This window comes from Ischnura elegans, chromosome 9, assembly GCF_921293095.1.
Source record: "Ischnura elegans chromosome 9, ioIscEleg1.1, whole genome shotgun sequence".
In the NCBI taxonomy this organism is placed as follows: Eukaryota; Metazoa; Arthropoda; class Insecta; order Odonata; family Coenagrionidae; genus Ischnura; species Ischnura elegans.
In genome coordinates, this window is record NC_060254.1 from 13,038,221 (window position 1) to 13,059,246 (window position 21,026).

The window sequence follows — 21,026 nt, forward strand, 5'->3', positions numbered from 1 at the left end:
CCCTTCCAAACACCCTAGAGGTGGTATTATGTAGATAGTTTAGCCCCCTCTATCCATCCATTCTCTATCCTACCTCAACCCTACCCTTCGCTTTCTCTCTCTCCGCCATCTCCTACCAAGGACTCGGGGAGATAATCCTCCGAAAAGCATCCATCACGGCCCGGGGCGGAATGAAGGATTGGACGGACGAAATGAGAGGAGGCCACCACGCGTGGAAAAAAAAGTGGAGGGAAACGAGAATTAAAGCACGGGAACCCACCCCTTCCGCCCTCCACTTCCCTCTTCCTTCTCCCGTGGACAATACTTCCCTGCGTCCTTCATCCCTCCCGTACGACCGAGTTAGCCACCGAGGCGGAGAAATGGAGGAAAACAGAAGGGATGCCCAGACTCTAAACCCATCCACCTACACAGTATATCTTCCCAAAATCTCTAGGGCTGCGCACTATGATAAGATTACAGGGGATGAATTCTGTTTCTTATTCGTCATTATATCGCCACGGCGTTGTTGCGAATAAAATGTCATTAGTAGGTAGTCCATGCGCAAAGGATGAAATTTCTTTTCGATCACTGGAAAAATTACTAACGGTGTGTAAATACCTTATTTTACCATAGTGAACGGCATTATGAGAAAAAAACAATCGCGCCAAGGGCTGACTTACAGAACAAATATTAAGAAATACTTATAAATCGGACTCCAATTTCGACTGTAATATATGAAATATCATTTTGTATTACTACAAATAAACTTCGATTTTGGCTGTTTTCCGCTGAAACACAAGTAGATGAAATCCTACTGAAAGGAGACGAGACGAATATGACATTACTTACTAGGATTTTTTATAGAAAATGAGCGAAACATAAATTTTTAAGGGAAATTTGCTGAATTTTTCCTCGATGGCAATGATAAGTTTATGCTAAAAAATAATGCTAAGTTTACAGATAACGGTATATTGATTATTCATGTTCAGATAATTTGTTCCATCGTTTACGTCTTCTCAGAGTATTGATAAAAAGATACAATTTAGGCAAACATTCTTTAAACTAGCATGGCGGTAAACTTACGACAAAGTATTCACGTCCATTCAGTCATCTATATCTGAATATGGTGCCTAAATACGAGGAAGGTACCATAAATTGTTACAAAAGGTCACGAATCATCATCGCATCATCATTGTAATCGATTCACAATCTCATGATTGGCTTAACAAAGCTTTCCACTTAATTCTACCACCAGCTAACCTTTTCACACAATTTCCTGGATATAGACAGTTACTTATACCACTTATAAGTAACTGTCTATATCCAAAGTAAATGGAATACCACATAGTTAACCAAGAGTTAGTGAATTTTGTTCTTTTCACACAAATTATTTCTCCTCTTTCATTACCTGTTCCATATAATCTACACAAGGGTTTCCTTCACTACATCTGCTATCCTCCTGGCCCTCGACGATTGTCTTCTTTCAGACATTATAACTTAAGATATGACCTATTAAGTTCCTCCCAATTTTTTAAAGCTATCAAGTGGCTCCTTTTCTCTCCTGCTCAGCTTTAAAATTACTCATGGCTTACTTGCCCAAACCATTCCATTTAAATCATCCTTGTGTAGCAGGCCATTTTGAATGCCTTCACCTTTGATTTATCTCTTGCTATTATCGTGTGTACCTCACTCCTACAGACAAGCGTACTCTAGATCAGCGGCCTAAATAAGACTCAGATTCGGAGGGATGGATCAGATTGAACACCACATGAAGTATTTTCATTACCATTATTGAAATTGCAGGATTGCATGAAATTTTGCTCCATTACATGAATACATTTTGGAAAAACACGTCTAAATTCAATATTTGCCACAAGAAGTCTTTTAGTTTGTTTAAGCTAAAATGAATAGCGATCTAGCGTAACTGATAGTCAAGCTGAGAATTTTGAGATGTTCTAGGGGCGGAGAGGCAATATTCCCATTTTCCTCCAATACTCACTCCACTGCTCTAGGTTTATATTCTTATTATTTGTTTCCTTGAGTCACCAACAGTGCTTTCATCGTGAATGTTGGATAATTTTATCTTTTCCTTGAGGAAAGGGACCCTCATTGTTCGCTCCTCCATGGTTTCCCTTTCGGCGGCGAATCCTGTGTCCTATTGCTTTGCATCGAATCGCGCCCTCGCGCTCTTTTGATCGATAATTGGTGTTAGTCGGTGAAAGGGCGAGTGTGGGACAGGTGGATATCCAGGCCACACCGCATTCCCCCCCCCCCCCCCCCCCCCCCTTCAAGCATCCACCACCGTATATTCCCCCCCCACCATCTGAGCGTGCCAGACATCGCTGCTTCCGTTATAAAAGGAATTTCACCGTCCTAATCGACAAGTATAGTAAAGTTCAGGCTGAATGAAAAATAGCTGACCTATAAGAGTGCAATTCATATTTACGGTTTTGAAATTAGAGATTTAAAATGTGTATTTATTTATGCATCAATTTAAATGTTCACTCAACAGTTTATTTAAACGACGTATTCATTATCCAGGATTACATAAATATTCATAATAATCTTAAGTTCTGGAATTTAGGCCAAATAATTTGAAAGTGATTTGCCTACGTTTCGGTTCATTTTACACCTGCCTTTCACAAGAGTGATTATTTATAGTGAAAATAATCACTCTTGTGGATGGTGTAGAATAAACCGAAACGTCGGCAAATCACTTTCAAATTATTTGGCCTAAACATCAATAACTTAAGATCATTATGTAATAGAGGTCAAGACAAGAAGAAAAAATATAAATATTCATAAAATAGTCATAATTTATCAGTTAAATTTGACGTAGTAATAGCCTTTCATCGACAACACGAAACAGAACTTTACAAAATCTGTTTCTTTCTTGAAACAGATAAGATAGTTTTGCACAATATTATTATTCCCTGATGGAACTCACGTTAACGTTGAAGCAGAAGTCATACTAGAAACTTTAATGAGAGAGTATTTTTTTATAAGAATGTTATTGCTTTCTAGTGAAAACCCTTGCGGGCAAACTAGCAATTTCTTTATACTTCCCAGCTTATTAGATATCAGGAAAGTGCATCAAAAACACTTTGAGAAACCAATGGCACGTTCAATTTATTAGATTTTCCAGTTTTATATTTAATTTTTTGAACCAATAAAGTAATTCAAGTAAAATACTGACAAATTTCGCCACCCAAACCAGGATTTTTCGACTCGGGCACAGAGAAATTCCGTAGTATCGGCTTGCTTGCCGCCAAGCAAAGGGCAGGGCGTTATCCAGAAATGTTCACCTCGGTGTATCGGACCATAGGCCGGATTCACAATTTTCAATGAGTTAAGGGCCACGAAGGAATTTCTCGTTAGGCCCCGTCGTCATCCCTCGGCCCATTCCAGCCAAGGTACCGCACCACTTCGGCGTCCTTTTGTGTGAGACCTGGTGTCGGACGGAAGGAGCGGAGATTGTAAGGAGAAAGGTTTGAGGGTGAAGGAAGCTACTCTGGCGGTAAGTGTAGAGCTCGAGAATTCACTGCAAAGATTTGTCCTCAATCTTTACACCACACCGCTACATGTTCCTCAACGCAGTCGGTCTTTTTTACCTGTGACTTCATTTAAAATCCTTCGTGTAGCATTATAATAGACCGGGCAAATATTTAGTATTAGCTCAATAGCAAGGGGTTGGGTGGAAGAAGTGACTATCCATTTAGAGCCAATGTTTATAAAAATTTATGAAAATTATATTCCGTCTCTGTGACTACTTTCTTAGATTTAATATGCAAATTAAGTGCGGAAGTATTTTTTTAAGAGAATTGCGTGACTTGTGCTAACATTGTTCGTTAATTATAGCTTTTCAAAATTGGTTATTTTCATCACATCTGTAGTGAGTATGCGGTTTATTCGATATTTTTCCCTACACTCGCTCTCCTACTCAGGCACTCACAAATGCCTATTTGTTCAAAAGATCAATAAAATACATTGTTCAACTTCGTTTTTTGGTAAAGTATATATTTTTGGTCAGTCCTGATTTGGCAACATGCTTGAAAACGCATTTAAAAATTTTTGTTCGGGTTTTCTTGCATAATATCTCTTAATTAGTTGTAAAATAAATAACGTGTGCAAAAAATAAAAAAAATCAGTTGGTATGTTATTTCGGTCTTTGAAGTCTTAAGAAGTGAGTCTCAATCGTACCCCTATGAGAATGCTTTATTATAATTATCATGATACCAAGCCGTAAACTAGTATTAATTACCGAAAACAGGTTACACATTTTTTGATGACGTTTCCTCCCCGGACTGAAGCATGCGACCTCTATAATTCTAAAGATAAAAAGTCTACAGAGGAAAAAGCATTCTCCTAGACCAGGATTATAAACCGTATTTCCCAAATTCAAGACTGATGTCCTACCGCTTCAAGCACGGGGCATCTTGTTCGTCCGCTTATGCCAGTCTTCCGGGATCCTGTTAAGAGATAAAATGTCCCGCATTTTCAAGGGCTAGAACGTCTCGCGCAAATTCGGAAGACATTGGTCTGAATCACGGTCAAGGTAATAATTTTTCCTTCATAAAATTTTCGCATATACGTGGTAAACCAAATATGCACCATATTTCAGGCGAGTCTATCAGAACCCCGCGAATTTGCGAATATGAGCCTTTCTTTTATTGTGCATGGGTTGTGCATCCTACTCCTTCTGTTTTTAAGTTGTGAATGCAACCATCATCATTAGTAAAAAATCTTAAGAATGGTTTTTCGCAGCTCTCCATTTCTTTCTCCTATCAGTTAGCCTTTTCAAGGAAAGTCTCTCATCTCATTTACACCCTTTAAACTTGTCTTATGCAACCCATTCAGGTTCATCCCTTTCCCGTCTTCTCTTCCACCTATCCTTCAAAGATTATTTTCATTAAGCATACATTTCGTATAATTTGGCTAACTAAGTCGTCCCATCTTCTGGTTAAGGTTTTTAGAAGATTTCTTTTTTCTTCCACTCTTCGTAGCACTTCCTCGTTACACACTCTGTTGATCCATTTTGTCTTCATCATTATTCGGTAAATTACATGTCGAATGCTTCCACTCTTGACAACTCTGCTACTGCCAACGTCCAAGCCTCACTTTCAACAAATTTAACAATTACACGTGTACAAAAAACAACCATGCTCTCGATAGGAGCAACCTAACGAGGCGGGGCTCAACCTGCGACCTCTTGTGCGGAAGGCGAGGATTTTAGCGTGCCGCCACCGGGACCGGCAGAGTAATGGCAGACACATGTAATGTAATTGCAATATAACAATATTGTATAAATTTATTAAAAACTGAAAATGTTTCAGCGCCTAGGAAGCTATCCCCCTGGGGAGCGCGTAGGGTTCCCGTTAATGCCCCGAGGAGGAAGAGGTGGACCGGAGGCAGGTGAAGGCGGGGGTGCGAAGCCTTTGTTCGTCGGGCGATAAGCTTCCTCGACCGCCGCACACCTCCCGCGCCTATTTATCGGATACCTCGGACGGCGCGGGGACGTATTAAAAACTCACGTAAGAGGAAGTTGACGGGCAAAGGAAAAGAGGTGTTCCGAAGAAAGGACCTCAGGGTCGTGAGTTGCGTAAAAGGGTGAGGGGGTGACTTTTTTGAAAATGCGCTCAGGGGATGTAGGGTTAAATTGGAGGAGAAAGAAAGGAGTTTTTTCTGAAGAGCGTTTCAGGCGTGGGAAGGCATCCAGCATACCAGCATACCCAGCTAAGCTACCCTCGGTCAGCGGTTGCGCGCAGGTCCTGCGAAACTATGCACGGCCGGATGAGGAGAGCAGGAAGCTGGCGGTGGCCCGGAAATGGTGGTTCTGAGGCTATGACGTTTCGCGGACCATTGCTAAAGCCGATTTACAGAAAAACTGAGCAGTCTGGATTACTTCAGCAATTAAGCAATGCTCTAGTTTCCGTCCAAAATTTTATGTGAGGTGGGTTCTAAACGTTTGATATTTTTCTCATTAGTTTCATAATTAACTTTCAATGTGTTATCGCTGCTGTAATGAAAAATGGATATGTTAGTTTTTCCACAAATTTATTTGAAAGAATATGAAGTCTTTCGACCATCAGGTCATTCTCCAGTACCATGTAAATAATTTGTGGAAAAATTGCCATCTCTCTTTTTTCATTAAATCAGGATTTCATTCCACTACACCTCGCCTTCATCAGTTACTTTTCTGTTACCACTGTAAAAAAACTATGTTGCATAGAAAACAAGCTTAAATTAATTACACATTTCTTGCTGTTAATGTTATTTTTAATAATAAATACATATACTATAAATTAATCATATGTAATATTAAATAATAGCATTAATTCATGTAATAGTAGAATTATTTAATAATTAATGTTATTACTGATATCTTTTAGCATAATAGCTTTTAGTATGACATTATTACTGTAAAAACAATGGTCTCGAACTAATGTGCTCTTTTATTGACCAGACCTGAAGAGGAATTAAAAACGTATTTAGGCAAAACCATTTGTATTTTAGAATTTTTAGATTATGTACTTTTGGAAATGAAGTGGAGGTCAGTGTGCTGGCTTCCCGCCCTGAGGATCCAGCAATGCGTCCTTCGGATGGGACGCTTATGCCTCGTTCAGATTACGATTGTTCCAGCCATCGTCGGAACAATCGTGCATTCACACGACGATAGTTAAAACCTGTGCTGCTCATCACAAACAATTAAAGTGAACGACAAATTGACGGTTAGCACAGCTGTTAAGGTATGCAGGGTCAAAATATTACTGTGTTCAACGTGTATTTACCGAATAATTTTTCTTCCGCCCATTTTCTTCCTTCCTAGGACAAGTCCATGAAAAAAATAGAGCGAAGAGAGCTTCACGAAATTTTCATCTTTCTCTTCTCGCTTCCGTTTCCGGTCTCCCAGCGCCTAACCATCGTAAAGTGGCAACGTTTGGAACTACGTGAACTATTGTCAGGACATGCATTCACTCGGCTAGCTCGGCCAACTATCGTTAGGACGATCGCTCGGACAATCGTAGTGTGAACGAGGCATTAGCCGTGCTCCCCTTGACTCCTATCGATAAGAGTAGGCTGGAGCCGGCGCCAGGTTTCTCTCCTCCTATTCTTCCCTTCCCATTCCATATGGCTTAAATGACCACAGCAGACGGTCGCCTCCTCCAAATACCATAGCATACAATTACTATCAAAAAAATTCATTTGCAGCTTTCTCCACGAAGAAACATTAAAAAGATAATGAACACTTTCCATCCTGGGAAATGACGGAATGAACTTTGTAAGGATCAATTAGTATTTAAAAATAGACGACCAAGCTTTCGTAACATGATTACATCTTCAGACACAGCGATCATGGATGAGTCATGTTACGAAATCCGGTTCTTGCTTTATAAATATATTAAGCAAACTTCACGAAGTTAATTCTCTCATTTTCCAAGATGGAAAAGATTTATGAGTTACGCAAAGTCAAAATTTGAAGATATCAATGGGTCTCAAGTTTCGACCAATATGGTTGATGTCGACCCCCGGCCGATCTGATGTTGGCCCCGGGAGGAGAGGGGAACAAGGGTGGGGAGGTGTGGGTCCGGATGCCGGGAACGAGATAAAGGCGAGGAGGTCGGAGGTGAAGCGGGATGTGGTCCGAGCAGGAGCCTACCGGTTGAAGGGATCTTGATGATAGGGGGTTGTTTGGGAGAAGAGGGGACTAGGCCAGGTGACGATGAACGTGGAGGGAAGCTGGTTCTTCGATGAGGCTCTTCACGCGGTCTTTCTCGATCCTGGCTCCGCAAGAGGTGCTCATAAATTGCATTGGGAAATAATCGTCATATAGGATAGTTTCCTTCATAAATGAAAACGAAAGGCATTGATTGCAATTCGTTACCCACTGTTGGTGCATTCATAATATACAAATTATTTGGTTTTAGAAACCCCAGTTTAGACGAATGGGAATGGTCAATTTTAACAGCATTTAAAAAAGTACCGCGATGCCACTCCGCGTGACGTCACAGGGACCTAGTTTATATGCGAGAAGTCAGGAGTTTTACATCGTCTGAGATTACCAATGCATACGTGACGCACAGAGCTCAGGGAAACATCTCGTAATAATTACCTATTAAAACTGCCTAAGGTCGATAAGTTTTCTTCGTTTGATAGGATATTAATAATCCTTATTTAAGCCAAGCCCTACCTGCTAGCAGGGTACTCTGCTACCTGCTAGCAGCCCGCGTCGTATCAGCGCTCAAAGCCTCGCCCCAATGTCACCTCACACGGCGACAGCGGGAACCAGAATGACGTCACACGGGGTTTTCACACCCAGCATTCATACTTAGCCATCGCGTTTTCGCGCGCTTGAAAATTTTCACTTTTCATTTAATCGCGAAAAATAGATATTGCCATTAAAAAATCTAAAAGCGTGAAATACATACTCCAGGAGTAATAATCTTTCGATTTAGGGATTAAAAAAATAATAGGAAACCACCCTATTGGAGATGTTGATTTCATAAAATATCTCGGTGTGATTCATCAGTGCGTGCTATGGGCGTACTATTAGGCCACTTGAGATCTTACGGCTATTGCTCACATTCATCATCATAACTGGTGAACAATCCTAAGATTGGTTTGACGCAGCTCTCCACTCTATTCTCCTATGAGCTTATCTTTTCACATCTACGTGTTTCTTTTTCACATCCTTCTTTACCTGATCCATATATTTTGTTCGAGGCCTTCCTTTTCCGTTCTTTCCATCCCACTTTTCCCACGACGATTTTCTTCATTTGCTCCGTCTAAAAGGTTTTTGCTACGAGCATAATATTACGCCATTAATCTTTTGAAAAATCTTTTTTTTTCTATTTTAAAGAAAGTTGTACTAAAGTCTGAGTATAAAAATAAAAAATACGAAGGCAAAACTCATACTTAAAATATCTTCAAACACATATTCCTCGCATCAAATCTGCGACCTCGGATCTGCGACCTTCTGTGTGGCAGGACCTTACCTCGCCTCCACTGAGGCCAACGTAGTACTTCGTATTAGAAAAACATCTGGAAATGTAACTTTGTTAGGATGCCTAATTCTTAACAAAGAATACTAACTTAATGCCTTATCGTTCAATTCAATCTAGATATTTAAACATAGTGAAGGTAATACTTTAATTTTATATAAAAAATAAATTAATCAAACGAAGGGCTCAGCTTTGCTTCAAAAAAACTCCCACAAACTTGTAATTTGCCGATAGTTAATACCGAAAATAAACTAATAATGGTTAACAGAGTTCTTCGTGAATGTGGTTATAAAAATTTCTCTCAAAATATTAGTCTTCACTGTTAAAAGAGAAATTTTATTGTTAGCTTAATCTTTTCTCTCAGTATTTCAGAGTGTATAGCTAAACGAGTTCTAAATCAAAATTTTTGGGGGAATTTTATTTCCCGAAATCAGTCTATCATTACGTTCAACAAAAACGTGATATGTAAAAAATAACCATTCTAACAGTTCAATCCCGACGTATTATTTCGAAATACTTTCCATAAAAAATAGAGATACATCAAATCCGTATATTCAGATAATGTACAAAGATAAAATATGATGGTGGATATTACCGCATGGGTCATTCAGCTGGAGGCAAGTGAATAATCGTTTTCCAATTCAGCATTGACAAAATATTATTTAAAAAAATGGCCACGGTGATTCATGGCTTCATTGTATCAAATAAATTCAAAGTTCGTCGTGCACTATTTTCAAAATTGAAGCTGTCAGTATTTGAAGAATGCAAAGTCCAGTTAAGTACCCTATGCATCGCCATCTCTCTTAAGTAAATAAAAAGTTAGTATCATGATAGCTGTTTTGAAAGGAAATAAGAGTTTATTATGCAATGATATAAAGCTTTATTTTTCGTAAGTTATTGCAAAATATTACCTTCTCTAGGGCAAAAACAAATATCTTTCTAAGTACCACAAAAAAAACGTGTACTTTTGACCACTAATTAAAAAATGCGTTAGTGTATGTGTTTTAGCTTTCAATTCTCTTAACCGGAGACCTTTGCAAATTCAGCACAGCTATTTACTGTTTATTTAAATGCAAATGGTACACTTTTGAATTATATCACTGTATATTCTCGTTATTGTTGACACCTGAAAAATTATAATGTCTCGGTGGGTTTTGATACATTTTTCGTCGGTTCTCTCGTAATGCGCAGTGAAATGATGAGAAGATACATGACGGAAGTAAAACTTTGCAGAAAAGTGAAATATTGTATAAATGACACTACATTATGCTGTTTTGATTGATGAAACACAAAAAATCAAGTTTTTGGGCTGAGTTTTCACACTCTTTCTCTTGGCGCAGTGGAATTTCGAGGAAAAAGAAATTCAGACAAGTAAAACTTTTTGGAATAGTGCAATATTGATTGATAAACACTACTGCATGCTTTCTTAGTTGGTCACATATTTAAATATATAATTTTGTGCCATAGTTACACACTTTTTTCTCCGGTGTACAAGCAATGGAATACTCAGAAAATATATAATAATTAGGCGAGGGATGGAGAATGAGATACGAGGGGGGGGGGGGGCTGGGCCTTGACATTAGGGAGGGTGTAAATGAAAACTAAAGGGGATGTAGACTTCTTGGGAGAGGGGAAAAAGCTGTGGGAAGAGTGTTTCGCACGGGTCTAGAGACGGAGAGAGCGCAAGGAAAAGGATTGGCGAGTCCGCAGCCGGCTGCTGCCGCTCTCATGGACCACAGGCGAAGGAGAGGACGTATCTTTTTTTCCGCGAGAGTGATAGAGTTAAAAGGTGAGAAAGTGAGGTGTGTAGTGTGGCTAAGGAAGGATTCGGAAAGGGGTGGCTTTTTGGAGGGAAACGAATGGAAGGAGGGAGAAGACGGTTTATAAACACAGATGCAGGGAGGAGAAAAAAGGAGGTGGATTTTCCTTGAGATTTCGTGCCGCGGGAATGGATAGGAAGGCAAGGTTGCACAAACCAAGGGAGCGAAGGGAGTTCTGGCTCTGGGAAGAATGGGTTTGGAGCGCTTTAAGGGCAGGGGAAGTAGCGAGTGAGAGAACGCGACCGCCCTGCCCCCTGGGAGCGAGTCGGATAAATAAAGGCAAAGAGTATCGCGAGAAATAGAATTGAGATACGTCTTTTTTCCAAGAGGAGAGGTGAAATCTTCGGGAATCGTAGCCTCCGATGTGTTCAGCCCGGAACATCCGCATTTCAATCGTCATGTGTTTGAAATTAGTTAGTTCATTTTGTATTTGTCTAAATGAACTACTATGAACATTGTAAAATGTTAGGTATTTCATTCAATTTTATTTTTTAAACACACCCGGTGGGAATCCCGAGAAATTTTTCATCGTACTGTGAACATTTTTTAACATTATTTTGCCCACTAATATGTGGTTAACAGGCTATACTTCTCATAATTAACTGCCGCAATATTGTCGTAGTAATGAAGCAATCAAATCTATTTAGCGTCAAAAACCATTTAACCCAATATATATTGGCACGTAGTTTGAAAAACTTGTCAATCGGTATGCCTGGCAATGGTCACTTTCTCGTAATGTTTTTGTCTTGTATTCCATAAAGCATTAATATTTTCTGTGAAATTGAAGTAGCATATAATATAAGCCGTGCAATTGCATAATAACAATAAAAATAAAAATACTACCTAATAATAATAGTCCTGCATACAATTGTTAATATTTCTATAACTCTTTCACAAGATTATTGTATTATTTTATATTGTTTTTATTATTAAAGACCAAAATTCCGTCGTAGTAGTAGAAAAATAGTAGAAAACCTTCCCGTAATACATAAATACAGGGTTATAATAAAATAATGATGTGGCATTTAATATGACTTTTATCAAAACAGGTTTGTTTCAGTTTATGCTGATTAATTTTCAAAATTTTCTTCTCAAACAGTTTTAGCGGGCATAATATATAAATTTCACTACGTGGGCCCTTAACAGCTCGACAAGAGAGAAACCTGGCGTCATTATATGCCTACTTGTAAGGAAAGGCGCCAAGGGGACCACGGCTATTCGGACCATCCGACGGACGGAATACAGCACTTGAAGTTTCTCCTCAACGCACTTAAGCAGGGATTGAGCGGTCTCTGAAATATCTCTTCCAATCTATCCCTCCTATCTTCCTATGAATTAGTGAAACCGCACAATTATTCCATGACAACACATTGTTTTAAATGAATTTGATTTGACTCATTATGTGAGGCGTGCGACAAGATATTGACATTAATTAAACCATCCCATAACAATACCATCGGAAACGCATTCCCCCGCACTTCGAGTAGGCCGTCTAAGTGACAGTGAGATAGGGCTCCGGCCTGTTTATATCGGAAGCCGCGAGTAATTAAGGTAGCCTTTATTTTTCGGGGCTAGAGAAAGGAGCGTATCGGATTTAGGTGGAGCTGGTCGCTCTCCCACGCACAATAAGCAAGGTCGTTCCTCGCCTTATCAACTGCCCGACCGAAAAGTATGCGAATTCTCTGCATTCGCCAGCGGGCATTGTTCGCTGCCGTGTTTACGAGGGAGGACAAATAAGGGACGCGGCCTATTTTATTTTTTCGACCAGATTAGGCTGTTGTTGGGGGTTAAGCGTCAGGAAAGGGTAACGCTACTGCCAAAAAACCCTTTTATCCACACTCACCACCATACTCTCAGCACTTTTACACCTATTTACTCAACATTATATTCTCTAAACCCAATTCGATTCCAAGAAATTATTGTCAAAAAAATAAAATATAGGCGAAAAATGAAAAAGCAGAAACTTTGGGCTTTCACGTGAATATTTATTCACAATTTTTTCATTTACACATTTTGTGTATATGTGTGAATAAAATATTCATGTTAAAGCGCAAAGTTTCTTCTTTTTCGCTTTTCATATCGAATCACTTTCACAAAGTTACGCCTCAACCAATCAAAATATACGCGAATTTTAAGGCTTGCTGATAGAGAAATTGATTTACACATATTTGAAAAATCACGCTTTTTCCCATAACCCTTAAATTACACTGAAAATTAAAAACTAAAAAATAAATCACCTGGAAGAAACTTCCAAAAAGCCATTACTGAACTGTTGCAAGAGGCAAAAATGAAAGCCATGGTCGGAGGATAAACTTTGGGGAAGTTCAAATTTAGATAAAAAACGACTATTCTCTGCTAAAAAGATAGTTTTAAAAAATAAATGCGAAAACCTGTAATTACTTGCGGCCCTTAAATTAATTCTACCAACTAATGGAATTAACGCACAAATCCTTTCAATACCGTCATGCCAAAGCCAATGTAGTAAAAAAGATAGAGTAGTATCTTATATAGAGGAAGCATATGATTAATCTTATTTTGAGCAGGTAACTACGAAATAATTCCACAAAGTCACAACAGAAGCTTTGATCACCAACATTTGAGTATGATTATTCTTGATTTCCCGCAGTTTTGGTTTGAAAACTCATATCTCCGTTCTTTATACGAACCCATGTTCCTTATGTGAACCACGTGCGGTTTTAATTTGTAAATTAAAATAATCGCACGCCTTCCGATGCCAATTCTGCGGTGGACTGAGAATGTTGGCAGGCACAGGATTATCTTCCACCCCTTTCGTGCTTCGTAGGCACTGGGCGGCAGCGGTAGCGTCTTCTTCTTCCTCCTGACCGCGATTTATGAGCATCCTTTGCCGACTCTCGGACCATATTAAGCTAAGTAGACTATACGCTATGATATAAGAAAGACTTAAGGGAGAGGATAGGGGAGATATATGCTGCGGAGGAAAAACGAGACGCCTCCACGCTGAGTAAATAAGATTAGGAGATTCGCCTGCGGGCATGTGCAGTTGCCATACCAGTGTGTGTGTGTGGATACGAATACATGTGGGAAAGGGTGGGGGTAGGCATGACGAGAGCGTGAGGGAGTGGGATGGGGGAGGAAGGGAGGATACCGTAGCGAGACGGGGTCGAAATTGCGTAGGAAAGGAGAGGAGTAAATGAATATGAATCGCTCATGGGAAGGGGGAGGGGTACGGAATGGATTTAAGAGGGGAGGTAGAGAAGGTTGGCAAGGAAGAAGGAGGGAATGAAGAGGAGAACAAAGAGAAATGTAATGCGAGTAGGTTAGCCAGGAAAGGAAGACGGGATAAACTAGGAGGAGGAAGAGGAGGAGGAAAAAAACGGGGGAAAGAGAACTTGGGTCGGTTAGATTGGGCAAGGGCAGCGGTCCAAATTGTGAAAAGTGGACGCATTTGAATCCACTTCATTTCTGGGCCGTATATTAAAGGGGAGGAGGGTTGATATGGCGCGCTTGGCCCTGTTTGCAGTTTGGGATGGGGGAGGGGACGTTGAAGCTGTATATGGAGGCGGTAAACAAGTCGGAGGAGGGAGAAAAGTCTTTAAAAACCCTCGCCATGGGACCTCCATTCTTTCTCCGCTGCACTGCTTCCTCCACATTCTCCTCTCCGCCCACTTCCTGCCCTTGGAAGAATTCTTGCTCACTCACCCCCAATCTTATCCTTTATATCCTTATAATATTTTCTTCCCTCTCCGTGACCTCCATCCAACGCGCGCTTTAATAAAGAGGTTGTGTGCCGCGAAAAGAAGTGGATGTCGTTTTCATGAAAACTTACGTAGAAATATATATCCGCCATAATGTACTCTGATGACTGTCGTTCAAAGCGGCGGGATTTAGCGCCACTATTCGTGGAAGGTGCATTCAAGAATGGTATCATTATAGTATGTACATCGTTATTGCAATGAAAGTCAATGCGCAATTTTCGTACATTTGCGTCAATGGTAAGGTGTATACTATTTGACTTATTTCTTCGACGTAATTTTTGTTACGCCACGTGCACCACACCTCTTAGCCAATATAGAGTCTTCACCTTCTTCTCCAGTTTTTTCTAAAGGCATCTCACCTTTCCTGCTCTTCAGGAGACCGCCGCATGGCTCATTCGTTCTATCCATTTGGTCCTCATCATTCTTTTGTATTGAATTACTTAATACTATATTTTTTAACGAAAGATATCCGTGTGATGCACATTATTTTTAAAAACTCCGATACCGAAACTAGCATTAAGATTATCATTGCATAGTGGACACCCAGTAAACACTTTGTATCCCTGCAATACACCAGAACATTTTTGTTAATAGGAGAATATTACAGAATTGAACACAGAATAACTGCACTTTTAGTGAAATTCAGTTCATTTTATAGCATTAGCATAACAACCACCGTAATAATCTAGAGAGAATATTCCATGCACTGGTTTCCGTTATTTGTAACGCATGATTTTATGCGCAACAAAATTGACATTGACAATGAAAAATCGAATGGCATAACCGGGGTCTCCATGCCTGGAATCCAGCGACGACCACGACTTCCAAATCAAATTATTTCACGCAGCAAATTTGAACCTGATCACAGCCGTGCTTGTAACTACATGAAACATTACTTATTCACGAGATACTTTGGATAGCGAGATTTTATTCTTTTACATAGAATGATCTCGCATGACATAAGAAAAGCTTTAAAAACAATGTCTGCACCGACAAGTTGGCATTGGGTGTTCGTATTTCCAACAGTGGTGGTGTAACCTACTTAACGCTAAAAATTCCTTTCATGTGAGTCCAAAATCTTCCTGCCACCTCCATCCATTCTTATTTATACTCACCGTAGAGCCAAAATATAAAACCTTGAGACCTCAACTCCATTTCTCGAGAAAGAGAGGAAATCCGAAATGTTGCATCACCTCTGCCGGCTCACGATACGGCGGCTTTTATTTCTCCCAGACATTTAATAATGACTCCTTTTCCTTGCCGCGCGGCCCGTTTTTTGCATTATGCATATTTTATTATTTTCATTCCCGGGCCTTGGGTCCCAACGATTTCGCGTGCCGTTTCAACCCCAACTACCTACCTACGTTTCCCCCCTCTCCCCCTCCTCCCGCACAAAATGTAACGCGCATGTCGCTTGCATTACAGGCAGGCCTGGACTGATGCCGTATATTCCTCGGGGCACGTTTTTCCAATTTCCCCGCAGTGATACGTGCCAGCGATTGCGTCGCAAAGGAGAATACAGGGGGCGCGCGCACGGCTGTTGTGTATGTATGTGTGTGTATTCTGCTCCGCTGTGTTGCTGAGCGTAATGACTTTCATGGCAAATTTTTATAGGGGATTTTCACGGCGACACGCGCAGCCAGAAAAGTGCGCCCACCGTTTGGCACACAGAGGGAGAGAGAGAAAAAGAATCACGGCCTAGACCCTTTCGGTTAATAAATTTTAAAAGCATTTCTGACTTACGGTTCTAATCAGGCTCCCTCCAAATGTGTTCCTTTGATGTTTCTCTAGGCCATATTTTTTCATTATTTCCTAAGATCATAAAGGTATCCTTTTCGCCATATATTACCCTAGAACCATTCATAAAGTCAATGAAAATAAGAGATAATACTGACGTTTTTAAGCTTTAGCTTTTAAAAATCACATTTTTTGTGAGATCACTGCATGAGATAAGTGACTTAGAAACATGAGAAAGTGACTCTGTACGCAGATACGCGTGTGGGTGCTAATTTGTAAACAAGAAGAATGAAGTCTTCCATGAAAAATATTTGGGCTAGCCGGGACCTTGATTTACATTTTCAGCTTAGCTAAGCCGGATATTTCTCATGGCAAAGTTCACCCTTGGTGTTTCTCTATAATCAACAGAAATCTGTTTAGTCACTCTGAGTGAAAAACGTAAATTTCTGTTTTGTTTACAGACAAAAATTGATTGCATTTTTCTCCATTTCAGAAATGTATTTCAAAATAAACCACAGGGACGGAATTTACCTGGCTGAAAAAATAAATAACAATTCTCATTTTTCAGAGCAATTTGCGCGGATCAACCAATTAGGAACAAATTCGCGTCCGTAATGTCGATGGGAGCTGGCGACTTTTCTGAGTATTTAAAATAGCTTCAAAAAGATTTTTAAAAATAGTGACCTGCGTAGGAACTTCTGATTATCTTTGCCAGTGCTGAGAGATTTGTGTGGGAGGATCGGAGAAATCAACCAGGGATACATCCATTATCGATCAGCGAGACCAATAATTGCATTTTGAGTTTGGAAAAAAATACGCAAAGAAAGGAAAAATAATCTGTCAACTCAAATGGCACCGTCATATGAGCCGATCTCGTTTCACCTTTACGGTTTGCATTAACTGATTTTCTCGCTCTGGCAAGTAATTAATGGAGAATTATGGAGATTACGCGCATGGAATTACGGAACAAGGATAAACGCGGGACGTCCATCGATTTCATTTGAATTTTCAATATATAAATATAGCCTGGGAAAATTAAACATTTAAAAGCCGAAGAGCGGGTGTGTGCGAGGAAAGCAACAAACAAAGTAGAGAAAGGAAAAATAGACAGACGGGCTGAGTGGTGTCCATCACTTTCGCGGTTGCTAATTTTTTTTTCTTTTCAACCCTGGTTCCGCTCCATTGTGTTTGGCTTAGAGGCTCAGCGGGAGGTTATCATAATATAGAATCTAATCAATGTCAAATGAAAAGCGAGCTAAACAATGAGCAACACCTCGATATGCGTTTAACGCATGAAATGCCAAATTCATCGCAGGCATTAATGGTAGGTAAATATTATGTTCGATGAATTATTCATCATATTAATAATTATTTATATTTCGCTGAATTTCTCGTCGCAAAATTTGCTGACGTATTGCTTAAGTTTGAAAACAAACATATGCATCTAAATCAATGCAGCTGATAAAGCGGGGGATTTTAAAATTGTAAATTCAACGACAGCATGTTTTTATTTAGTGACATATGTTTAGAAAAGCAAAGGGTCAAAGTCTACAAATTAGGATAAAATTGAAATCACCTTAAGGTACCTAGAAAACTAGAAATTTAAGAGAAGAAACGGAAAAAATGTTCACATTAGCTTTATAATAATGACGCTCATATTGATCATAAGAGGGAACAAATTGCAGAACTCCATGATATTGAACTATGTTTACAGCAGCAATAGCAATGAGAAAAATCAAACGTGTTACACAAAGTATGGCCTAAAGTGATGAATTAAGAATCATTTAAAACTGTACTGATTAATGGTCGGAATAAAGTCATCAATTAATGGATGGATAGCCTAAGGGGAGCAAGAAATTGTGTGCTTAGTGAAAATGATATGTAAGAAAAAATATAAAATATAACGATGAAATATTTGTTTTACGTAATATCAGAGAAATATGTGAATCTAAATGTACATTTCTATCCAATGCTAGGCATTCTTAATGGAGTGATGAAAAATGTGACATATTATGTCAAAATCAACGCCTCGCAACATGAGACTTCAAGGCATGGTTATACGGCCATCGCTAGAGAAATCATTTGTAGCAAATTAAACGAGCCGCTATTATGGATAATATCGTGATTTATTTCTATCTAAAAGATGACCTTTACCGGAATTTATTAGCAGCGTGACCATGCAGTCTATTGAAAAATACATTTTTCTCAACATTCAGCAATTTATAACGGTGCTTTTAAGTAGTGCTTTTTGTCTTTGGCTTAAAAATATTTTTTTCGAGCATTTTGTGCGTGAAAATATGTTACACTGCATATTAATGTTGTATAATGATGAAAGTTGTTAATATTGGAAATATCAACACTCATTGGTGTCAGCATTTCCAATTTAATTTGTTGATGCTTCCGCAGTCGAAACCCTTTCTCAATCCTCTCTTTCAACTTGGTAAATACGGTGTCCATGGGTGACTTATCTTAAGTTTTAAAATCCAATTCATATGGATTTATTCTTGCGTAAGGCTTAATAAATGAAATGTTTAATTATTTCAACCAATTACCTTTAAAGAATATCTACCTTTTTTATTAGAGAATCAGGTTTTTAGGTGAAAAGATTACATTTGATTTGAAATCAACAACAGCAGACTTCATTTCAAAGAAGTTACAGCAATAAAGAGCATTTGTGTCTAAGATTAGAATCTGGCGAGTGATTTTGATTATAAATGTTTTTAATCCTGGATGTCATAATGAATGAAAATTCCTATTTAAATTAGTGTTTTAGAATTCATGCCGATGTGATCAAAGAAGTAAATTCCACGTTACTGGAAATTTTCTAAAAATACTTAAATTCACTTTACAACCGGACGTACTGAAGATAATATTCGGTGTATTATTACAATGTGTATTATCTTCAGGTATATGAAAGTCAATAAATATGTGTCATCACGCACAGGACAAGTAATAGAACATGAATTGTCACAATTTATACGAATTATTAATAACTGTCGAACAGTTTGTCGAAATGTATTGAAACCGATAGTGAAGTGAAATTGAAGTATTTGTGGAACTCTGCTGGTAAGTTTTAATTTACTTAATATGCTAAAGCTTGGCCAGATGGACACCGAAGCAACTCTTTATAGAAGTAAATAAATATACATAAGAAGGACATCTTCTGTTGGATTTTGCAATCACCCTATTAGCTAAAGATAATCTCTCTTTGTTTATCAAGGTGTATTGAAATAACCAAGAGGGTGTATTTGACTGGAATTGAGCGAACAGCACCCTCAGGCTCTCCTTAATTGTAGCAATCGCGCGACTTTAACCACTGCTGCCGTCCGCCACGCCTCTTATCGATTTCGACGTCACCGGGGGATGCTGCTGCCCGCGCAGGTTATCTGCTTCCATGTGGACACCGTCCCGTCTCTCTCCCCAACTCACAGCCGAACGAAAATCTTGCACGCGACTCGCTCTCTCTTTCCGTTCTTATTCCCGCTTTGGCATTTCCGGCATAACGTCATGTTTAAAAAGTAATTTCACCGCCAATACATCACTTAAAATACAGTTTATGCGTGAAATTTGTTATCAATCCAAGGTTTAATATTTTTCCTATATTTTTTTGCTGATGTAGTATCTATAAGAATAAGAGGCAATGATTATTTTCATGAATAACGCATTTTTGATCAATTCGTATTGACTAGATGTACCATTTTTGATCAATTGACGCATTCTTGGCCAATCCTAAGAACAGTTTACATGCAAGACTTAAATCCTTAGGTATTCATTTCCTTCTTGCTGTTTGTGTGTGAGTATATCCGCTATCGTATTATTTGTGTTTTTTTCTATTTTTATGAATGTTAATTCCACCAATGCCTCTTTTCTGATTTAGAGTATGCTGATTGTTTATTAATGAATGAATGGATATATTCCCTAATTTCTTATTATGACGGCGTTATATACGATGCACTTTCGAATTGTAGTTTCTTTCCGTACCTTATCATCATCAGAACGGGAATGTTTGGTAGCATATTTTTAGGTAGGTATATGATTAAGTACCATTCTGAAAAGTTTTCGCCTCTGCCGGGATTTGAAATAAGGTCTCGAAGTACGGAATGTATGATTCAACTCAAATTCTCCACTCGAAATCCCTCGCGAGGTGGGACCAAGCGGTGTTTGATGTGATGGCTTCAGATTCACCGAGACTGTCTCGAGTGCATATTTAAAGAAACGAAGATTCAGAAAGCAAATAGGCACGGATAACTCACTCTGTAAGTTCCCAACGGACACCATGTTTTACACTATGTTGTACAATACTCTTAGCAACCATACATCTAATCAGGAGGATCAGACAGTGGTGAAGGGTAAGTAGTTGGGAGGGGAGGGAAGTCATATTTTATTAACTGGTTTCATTAAATTTATATAAACGTTGCTTTCTTTACACGTTAGTCTACTGACCTCTGAAATTAAACAAATAAAATTCTCAAATATAATAAAGTGTCAAAATTCACCAAAACTGGCTAGTCTCTCAAGAAATGGTTGAAAATATATTTTGATGTTATTTCTTTAATAGCACTTGCATAATATACCTATACTTGATTATTTTTTGGCATACATTTTTTTTACTTGATGGTGGCTCAGTTCTGGTCTTATGACCTTGGAGACCACCCAAAGTTTCCTCTCCTTTGTTATTGTTGGCTTTATAGCCAAAATATTGGAAGTAAATAAATCATTATTATAATTTTATATATTTATTTGGTTGAATTTCA